Below are 9,495 nucleotides of genomic sequence, written 5' to 3' on the forward strand. Positions count from 1 at the left end.
GGGACACACTGCTCTGCCTCTCCCTATGATTCGGGTGCTCCTCCTGTGCCTGCGGACAGACACCCACACGTGGACGCTTCCAAGCATGGGGGTTTGGGGTATGGGGTGGGGGGAGATGGAGGGAAGGGTGGTGGGAAGGGGAGCGGGTCATGGGAAAGGGAGGGGGAGGAGGTGGGGATGGGCAGCGAGGGCCACGCTCGGCACAGAGTGCTGCAAAGGAAATGAGTCCCCAGTCCATGCACTCCACCACTGCTCTCATACATGCTGTCCGCCCAGCCATAGGGGGATCTTGTGGACCTCACCCTTCCACAGTCTGGGTCCCAGCCCAGAACACCTCCACCCAACAACGGCCCTCACAGCACCTATTCGTCCCCAAAGAGAAGTGCATTCCACGGAGACACAAAACAGCATTGGCAAGCTAGCCCAAGGGGACAGTTCTCAGCTCGAGGGGAACCGTTCCAGGAGCAATGAGCTGGAAGCTTCTGGGAGAGGACGCTTCGTGGCCTAGGGCCACAGGGGCACAAGTGGCCTCCCGCAGCCGGCCACCCATGCTCCTGCCTTCTCTGCCGTGGCCAGATCCCCTCCCTTGTTCAATGCAGAAAGCCCACCTGGGGCTTGAGAGTCCCCACTTCCCGAGGTGCCAGCGACCAACCATCTGGCAGCAGGTCACCTAACACTGGTTCCGGCGGGTTCCAGAGCAGGACCTGTGCAGGGGGTGACCTCACATGCTCATGCCACTTGCGTGTCCGCCCACATCCAACTGTCACCCACAGAGGCCCGCGTCGCCAGAAGCCCACAGGGCCCTGCACTGTGGCCCGATCCTGCCCTGGGGGCCATGCCACAGGGGGCCGAGCCTTGGACCGGGAACACTGCCTGACCTAAGAACACAACCCAGCCGTCCATGGGCCTGGGGTACCCACCTCTGCCCCAAAAGCAAGCACACAGGAACCATGTGTGGATCTGGCCACTGGGCAGAAAGACCCATCAGCACATACCCTGATCCCACATCCTCGCCTGCCCCTAGTCCAAGACCAACTCTCGTGGCACTGTTCCCCACCACATTCCGCAAGTTGGTGCCCACTGCCCTCCCACTGGAAACCCAAACTTCTGGGGAAACTTGCATGGCCTGGCTACCCACCCTGAGGGAGCCTCTCCAGGTCACCATTCACTGCCACGCCTGCCAAAGTCAGCTCTGGAGGGGGGGGAGGGTGTAGCAAAGGGCACTGGTGCCCAGATTCAACCTACCCATCTGAACACCACCGGCAACCCCAAGACGCCCAGGCGCTGCCACCTCCCCCTAAGAGGAAACACGTCAAGCCCACGGCAGACGGGCGCCCTGGCCTCCCGAGGCTCACCGTCACCCGGGCAGGCTTCTCTGCTGCATTCCTGTGGCCAGACGTGACCTGTCCCAGCAGGGGCATCACCCCGCCTCCAATCCCCACGTTGCACTAATGAGTCGTTCCAGGGACCACGGTTCTAACTGCCTCTATCTCTACCGAGGGCTTCCCATGATCGCCCGTGGGCCATGTCCATTTGACCTCACTGCCACATCCCTGTAAGCCACCATGATGGCCACGGCCCACAGGATGGATGCTGCCACCCAGGTGATGCAGTCAGCGTAGCCGACCTCCCCATTCCTGAAACCCCCTAAGCCTGCCCTACCAGCAAGGCACTCCACGAGTCCTCTGCCATGGAGCAGCTGAGGAAGAAGCCTGCCCCGAGCCTGGCCTGAGGCCCTTCTCATGTCCCTTTTCCAAAACCTCTCTGCTCCAGAGCAGACAAGGCACAAGGGCAACAGAAGGGGAGGGCCCGAGGCTGGGGCCATGGGCGGGGTGGCGGTGGGGGTGGAGGTGAGCGGTGGCGAGGAGGGCCTCAGTGACTCCAAGGCAGCCTGAATCCATGCAGGCTGGTATGCCGACCTCTGCCACCCTCACCCTCCCAGGCCGCTCTAGGAGAGGCCAGACCTTTGCACCCAGAAGGCCTGAGTCACAGCAAGCAATCCCTAGGTGTGGGGGTGGGCATCCCTCTGCTGCTGAAACTTTCCCCCACCATACAGTGACTTCCAAACCTGGCATGCACTCCTAGCTACCCGCAAAGCTATCAGATGGCATGTGTCCCTCACTCAGAGTTCCCGGGTGGAGCCACGTGCTGGACCTCAGTTCCGATGAGGACGACGGTAGGGATTGTCACTCATTTTGTTCAGATTTCCAAGGAATGCATTTGTAGGGAGTCATCATCGATCCAAGCACGTGTCAGGACATGGAACATTAAAAGTGCCAGTTCCAGCCTGGGACAGTGGATGCGTTCACACACATCGGCCCTCGGCAGAACCCAGGGCCAAGCCACCGCGCAGCCAGGGGAGCCATCCTCAGCCAAGAGGCCTCAGGAAGGACCCCAACCATCTGAGGCAGAGGCGAGCCTCTTACCGCTTATGCCGGAAGCTCCCAGGTGACCGCAGACCACACAGCGCTACTCTCCCGGGCTGTCTTCACCATGGAGACTGGGCATTGCCGATGAGGCAGAATGGGACTCACCCATGCTCACAGACACCCGCGTCCAGCCAACTCCGCCTGGGAAGTGGGGAGAAGAGACAGATGCACTTCAGCATGGCAGACAGGTCTGTGGGCATCCACAGCAGTGCCTCGCAGCGGGGACACACTGCTCTGCCTCTCCCTATGATTCGGGTGCTCCTCCTGTGCCTGCAAACAGACACCCACATGTGGACGCCTCCAAGCATGCGGGCGTGGGGTATGGGGTGGGAGATGGAGAGAAGGGTGGCGGGAAGGGGAGCCGGACATGGGCGTGGGAGGGGTAGGAAGTGGGGGTGGGCAGTGAGGGCCACCCTGGGCACAGAGTGCTGCAAAGGAAATGAGTCCCCAGTCCACGCACCCCACCACTGTTCTCCTACACACAGTCCACACGGCCATAGGGGGATCTCGTGGACCTCACCCTCCCACGGTCTGGGTCCCAGCCCAGAACACCTCTACCCAACAATGGCCCTCTCAGGTAGCAAACCCGCTCGCAGCACCTACTCATCCTGAAAGCGAAGTGCATTCCAGGGAGACACAAAACGGCATCGGCAAGCTAGCCCAAGGTGACAGTTCACAGCTTGAGGGGAACCACCCCAGGAGCAATGAGCTGGAAGCTTCTGGGAGAGGACGCTTCGTGGCCTAGGGCCACAGGGGCACAAGTGGCCTCCCGCAGCCGGCCACCCATGCTCCTGCCTTCTCTGCCGTGGCCAGATCCCCTCCCTTGTTCAATGCAGAAAGCCCACCTGGGGCTTGAGAGTCCCCACTTCCCGAGGTGCCAGCAACCAACCATCTGGCAGCAGGTCACCTAACACTCGTTTGGGCGGGCTCCAGAGCAGGACCACTGCAAGGGGTGACCTCACACGCTCATGCCACTTGCGTGTCCGCCCACATCCAACTGTCACCTATGGAGGCCCGAGATGCCAGAAGCCCAATGGGCCCTGAAACGTGGCCTGATCCTGTCCTGGGGGCCATGCCACAGGAGGCCGAACCTTGGACCAGGAGCACCACCTGACCTAAGAACACAACCCCGTCATCTGTGGGCCTGGGGTACCCACCTCTGCCCCAAAAGCAAGTACACAGGAACCATATGTGGATCTGGCCACTGGGCAGAAAGACCCGTCAGCACATACCCTGATCCCGCAGCCTCGCCTGCCCCTAGTCCAAGACCAATTCTCGTGGCACTGTTCGCCACATTCCGCCAGTTGGTGCCCACTGCCCTCCCGCTGGAAACCCAAACTTCTGGGGAAACTTCCGTGAGCTGGTTACCCACCCTGAGGGAGCCTCTCCAGGTCACCATTCACTGCCATGCCTGCCAAAGTCAGCTCTGGAGGGGAGGGGAGGGCGTTGGAAAGGGCACTGGTGCCCAGATTCGACCTGCCCATCTGAACACCACTGGCAACCCCAAGACGCCCAGGCGCTGCCACCTCCCCCTAAGAGGAAATGTGTCAAGCCCACCACAGACGGGTGCCCTGGCCTCCCAAGGCTCACCATCACCAGGGCAGGCTTCTCTCCTGTGTTCCTGTGGCCAGAGGAGACCTGTCCCAGCAGGGGGATCACCCCGCCTCCAGCCCCCACGTCGCACTAATGAGTCGTTCCAGGGACCATGGTTCTAACTGCCTCTATCTCTACCGAGGGCTTCCCATGATCGCCCGTGGGCCATGTCCATTTGACCTCACTGCCACATCCCCGTAAGCCACCATGATGGCCACGGCCCACAGGATGGATGCTGCCACCCAGGTGATGCAGTCAGCGTAGCCGACCTCCCCATTCCTGAAACCCCCTAAGCCTGCCCTACCAGCAAGGCACTCCACGAGTCCTCTGCCATGGAGCAGCTGAGGAAGAAGCCTGCCCCGAGCCTGGCCTGAGGCCCTTCTCATGTCCCTTTTCCAAAACCTCTCTGCTCTGGAGCAGACAAGGCACAAGGGCAAGGGAAGGGGGGGCCCAAGGCTGGGGCCGTCGGTGGGGTGGTGGTGGGGGTGGAGGTGAGCGGTGGCGAGGAGGGCCTCAGTGACTCCAAGGCAGCCTGAATCCATGCGGCCTGGTGTGCCAACCTCTGCCACCCTCACCCTCCCAGGCCGCTCTAGGAGAGGACAGACCTTTGCAGCCAGGCGGCCCGAGTCGCGGCGTGCAATCCCTCGGTGTGGGGGTGGGCATCCCTCTGCTGCTGAAACTTTCCCCCACCGTACAGTGACTTCCAAACCTGGCACGCACTCCTAGCTACCCGCAAAGCTATCGGATGGCATGTGTCCCTCACTCAGAGTTCCCGGGTGGAGCCACGTGCTGGACCTCAGTTCCGATGAGGACGACGGTAGGGATTGTCACTCATTTTGTTCAGATTTCCAAGGAATGCATTTGTAGGGAGTCATCATCGATCCAAGCACATTTTAGGACATGGAACGTTAAAAGTGCCGGCTCCAGCCTGGGACTGCCGATGCGTTCACACACATTGGCCCTCGGCAGAACCCAAGGGCAAGCCACCACGCGGCCAGGGAACCATCCTCAGCCAAGGAAGCCTCACAAAAGACCCCAGCTGGTTGAGGCAGAGGTGAGTCTCTTACCGCTTACGCTGGCAGCTCCCACGTGACCGCAGACCACACAGCACTACTCTCCCAGGCTGTCTTCGCAGCCCGGGCATCACCGATGAAACTGCCTGACGCAGACCGGGCATCACCGATGAAACTGAATGGGACTCGCCAATGCTCACGGACACCCAAGTCCAGCCACCTCCACCTGGGATGTGGGGAGAAGAGACAGGTGCGCTTCAGCATGGCGGACAGGTCTGTGGGCATCCACAGCAGTGCCACGCAGCAGGGACACGCTGCTCTGCCTCTCCCTATAATCTGGGGGCTCCTCCCATGCCTGTGGACAGACACCCACACGTGGACGCTTCGAAGCATGGGGGCGTGGGGTACGGGATGGGGGATGGAGGGAAGGGTGGCCAGAAGTGGAGCTGGTCACGGGCAGGGGAGGGGGAGGAGGTGGGGGCGGGCAGCCAGGGCCACCCTGGGCACAGAGTCCTGCAAAAGAAACGAGTCCCCAGTCCACGCACCCCACCACTGGTCTACAGGCCATCCGCACGGCCTTCAGGGGATCTCGTGGACCTCGCCCTCCCACGGTCTGGGTCCCAGCCCAGAACACCTCTGCCCAACAGCCATGGCCCTCACAGGGTACAAACCCACTAGCGGCACCTACTCATCCCGAGAGTGAAGTTCACACCAGGTGGACTCGAAATGGCATCGGCAAGCTAGCCCAAGGGAACTGCCCTCGGCTCAAGGGGAAACGCCCCAGAAGCAATGACCCCAGAAGCTTCATGGAGAGGACCCTTCGTGGCCTAGGGCCACAGGGGCAGAAGTGGCCTCCCACAGCTGGCCACCCACGCTCCTGCCCTCTCTGCCTCGGCCAGATGCCGTCCCTTGATCAAAGCAGAGAGGCCACATGGGGCTCGAGAGACCCCTAATTCCCGAGGTGCCAGTGACCAACCCATCTGGCAGGAGGTCTCCTAACACTGGTTCAGGCGGGCTCCAGAGCAGGACTCATGCAGGGGGTGACCTCACACTCTCATGCCACTTGCGTGTCTGCCTGCATCCAAGGGTCACCCACGGAGGCCCGGGTCACCAGAAGCCCGAAGGGCATTATGATGTGGCCTGATCCTGCCCTGGGGGCCATGCCCCAAGGGGCTAAGCCTTGGACCAGGAGCACCACCTGGCCTCACAACACAACCAAGACCTCCGTGAGCCTGGGGTACCCACCTCTGCCCCAAAACAAGCACATGGGAACCATGTGTGGGTCTGGCCACCAGGCAGAAAGACCCGTCAGCATGTACCCTGATCCCGTAGCCTCGCCAGCCTATAGTCCAAGAGCAATTCTCGCGGCACTATTCCCCGCCACATTCCGCCAGTTGGTGCCCACTGCCCTCCCGCTGGAAACCCAAACTTCTGGGGAAACTTGCATGGCCTGGCTACCCACCCTGAGGGAGCCTCTCCAGGTCACCATTCACTGCCATGCCTGCCAAAGTCAGCTCTGGAGGGGAGGGGAGGGCGTTGGAAAGGGCACTGGACCCCAGATTCGACCTGCCCATCTGAACTCCACTGGCAACCCCAAGACGCCCAGGCACTGCCGCCTCCCCCTAAGAGGAAACACGTCAAGCCCACCACAGATGGGTGCCCTGGCCTCCCAAGGCTCACCGACACCCAGGCAGGCTTCTCTCCTGCATTCCTGTGGCCAGTGGTGACCTGTCCCAGCGGGTATCACGCCACCTCCAACCCCCATGTCGCACTAATGCGTCATTCTGGGACCACGGTTCTAACTGCCTCTATCTCTGCCGAGAGCTTCCCTGGCCCCTGTGGACCACAGCCCTTTGACCTGACCACCGCATCCCCATAAGACAACACGATGGCCCCGGCACACAGGATGGACACTATCGCCCAAGTGATGCAGTCGGCATAGATGACTTCCCCAGTCCTGATGCCCACTGAGCCTACCCTATCAGCAAGGCACGCCACATGCCCTCCTCCAGGGAGTAGCTGAAGAAGAACCCTGACTCAAGCCTGGCTGGAGACATTCTCCTATCCCGTATCTAAAACCTCTCTGCCCTGGAGCGGACAAGGCACAACGGCAAGGGAGGAGCAGGGCCCGGGGCCGATTCTGTGGCCGGGGCAGCAGCAGGGTTGGGGGTGAGCGGTGGCAGGGAGGGCATCAGAGACTCACAGCAGCCTGTACCCCCATGGTGTGGTAGGCTGACCTCTGCCACACACACCCTACTGGGCCGCTCTAGGAGAGGCCAGACCATTGCCCCAAGATGGCCTAGATTGCACCTCTCTGCCGTGTACAGATCACCTCACTTCTTCAATGCAGAAAACACATCTGAGCTCAAGAGACCCCAATTTCCAGTGCTGCCAACAAAAAACCTATCTGGATGAGACACCTAACACTGATTCGGGCGGGTTCCACAACAGGACCCGAGCAGGGGGTGAGCCCTGCTGTCATGCAATTGTATGGGACTGCCCTCGAGGAAATGTGCAGTCACTTGGCAAGTGGTGCCCTTGCCCACATTGGGTCAGGACTCACGTCCTGCCACAAAATGGCACGAGATCGATGCCACTGAATCTACATTTGCCAATTGAGAACCCAAGGGGCGGCTGAAAATGGCCAGAGACTCCCCGTCTCAAAGTCACTTGGCAAAGCACGGCACGCCGTCTCTACCTACAGCCGCTTCTGAACAGGACGCAACGTTGACGTGGACTCGGTCAGGCCGCTAGGTGTCCCGCCGTGACTGCACCTCAGCGCCCGCCGGCAAACCCAAGGACCCACGGGAATGCTGGCAGCCCTGGGATGCCGGGGACAAAGCCGACAAATACCAACGCACAACGGAGGGGAGGGGCCCTGGACTCCAGGCCAGGCGCCGTGGCCTGCGCACTCGGCCCAAACGCCCTCGCGAGACAGGCAGCTCAGCCCTTGGCAAGCAGTACCCTGTCCCGCCAAGGGCCAGCGTACCAGCGGACTGAACCCAGGGCCCATTCCCACTGAGGGCACTGGCGGGTCCACGGCCAGCAGCTTCGTGGGCCCTGCCTCCGAGGAAATGTGCAGTCATCAGCGACCCTGTCCATGGCCGCGTCTTCGTGCCTGCACTGGCTCGGCCCCCCTCCAGAGTTGTCCACCTGGACTCGCATGTCTGGCGCAGGGATCTTCAGCGAGGACACCCACAAGGGCAGTGGATGGTATAGTCCGCCACCCTGTGGAATGCAAGGAAGGGCCCCTCGCTCGACAGAGGAACAGCACCATTGTCTTGGTGGATCTGCACACCCGCCGCCACGATGGTGACACAGGCGAGGAAAGGAAGAGAGCTCCGTTACCCAAGGAGAGCTGCACGTTTGACCAGCTCCCCAAGTGGCCAGGGCGCTGCTCCTGGCTGCCATCAGCACACTCGGGGCCTGCCCTACCCTGCCTGGCATGCAGGGTAGCAAGGAGAGGTCTCGATCCCGCCCTCCAAAGCAGGATTGGGGGTCCCCTGGCTCCCAGTCAAAGGTTCCCTCCTGGGAACACACCTTCACCTTAGGAGCTGCGGGCCCAGGGAGACAAGGTCTCCCCATCCCCAGGGGGCTAAGCAAAGTGCCGCAGGCGTGGCCAGGTTGCGCATCGTTGCCTACGCACCCCGAGACTCCGGGAAGATGCCCTAGAGCGCCACTCCTTGGACCCAGAGACCGCAGGGGCACACCGGTCAGGGACTGCAGTGCTGGACCGAGACACCTTGAAGCCGGGGCCAGTGGCCAGCAAGTGGCCACCGCGACGTGGACAGGGAGGGGTAGGGTGACCAGAACCCTGAAACCATGGAAGGATTTCTCGGAACACAACCAGCGGATAAGGACGCGCGCCTTCCCGGGGTCACCACACCAGCGGTCCTCCACGGTCCCTGCAATTCCTGGCCAGGGCAAGAGCCAGCACCGAGGCACCATTTGCACCCTGCGCGCACAACACAGGCTGCCCCACATGGCCTCTGTGGGCGTCCACTGGGAGATACTCGGGCACTGTTGAGTGCAGCGGCCTTGCCTCAAGCCTCTACTGTCGGGCTCCTACATCGAGGGGCACTCCACAGACATCATCAGGCCAAAGGGCACAGGAGGAATTGCCACTTGCCTGACCCAGGGCTCCCCTCTGCACCCATGGGAGCTGCCGCAACCAGGCTTGACCGTACACACGGCCGGGACCTCTGCGTGAAGCACCACCCTGGTGCATGGTGCACCGGGTCACGCACTCTCATGGCCTGTGCCAAGGCCGCGCAATGGGACTCCTACGGCAGGCATACCGGCTGCCCGACATGCCACCAAAGCCTGGCCACAGCCCTGAGTACCTCTGCGCCGTGAACACCCAGCTAAGGAGGGGAAACGCCTCACAGACCCGGGGCCCTCCGAAGGCTCTCTGATGCAGAGGCCCTTGGGAGCTGCTGGGTCTGGTGCTGGTGCTGGTG

General features: G+C 61.9%; 2 non-coding genes across 2 annotated transcripts; both read right to left on the minus strand.

The window, feature by feature from the left end:
• Positions 1 to 2,150: 2,150 nt before the first annotated feature.
• Positions 2,151 to 2,243, minus strand: LOC123325865. The gene has a single exon (XR_006540705.1). It is a non-coding gene; the product is annotated as a small nucleolar RNA SNORD116 (small nucleolar RNA).
• Positions 2,244 to 4,813: 2,570 nt separating this feature from the next.
• On the minus strand, positions 4,814 to 4,906 carry LOC123325866. The gene has a single exon (XR_006540706.1). It is a non-coding gene; the product is annotated as a small nucleolar RNA SNORD116 (small nucleolar RNA).
• Positions 4,907 to 9,495: the final 4,589 nt, after the last annotated feature.

Source organism: Neomonachus schauinslandi, chromosome 9, assembly GCF_002201575.2.
Source record: "Neomonachus schauinslandi chromosome 9, ASM220157v2, whole genome shotgun sequence".
Lineage (NCBI taxonomy): Eukaryota > Metazoa > Chordata > Mammalia > Carnivora > Phocidae > Neomonachus > Neomonachus schauinslandi.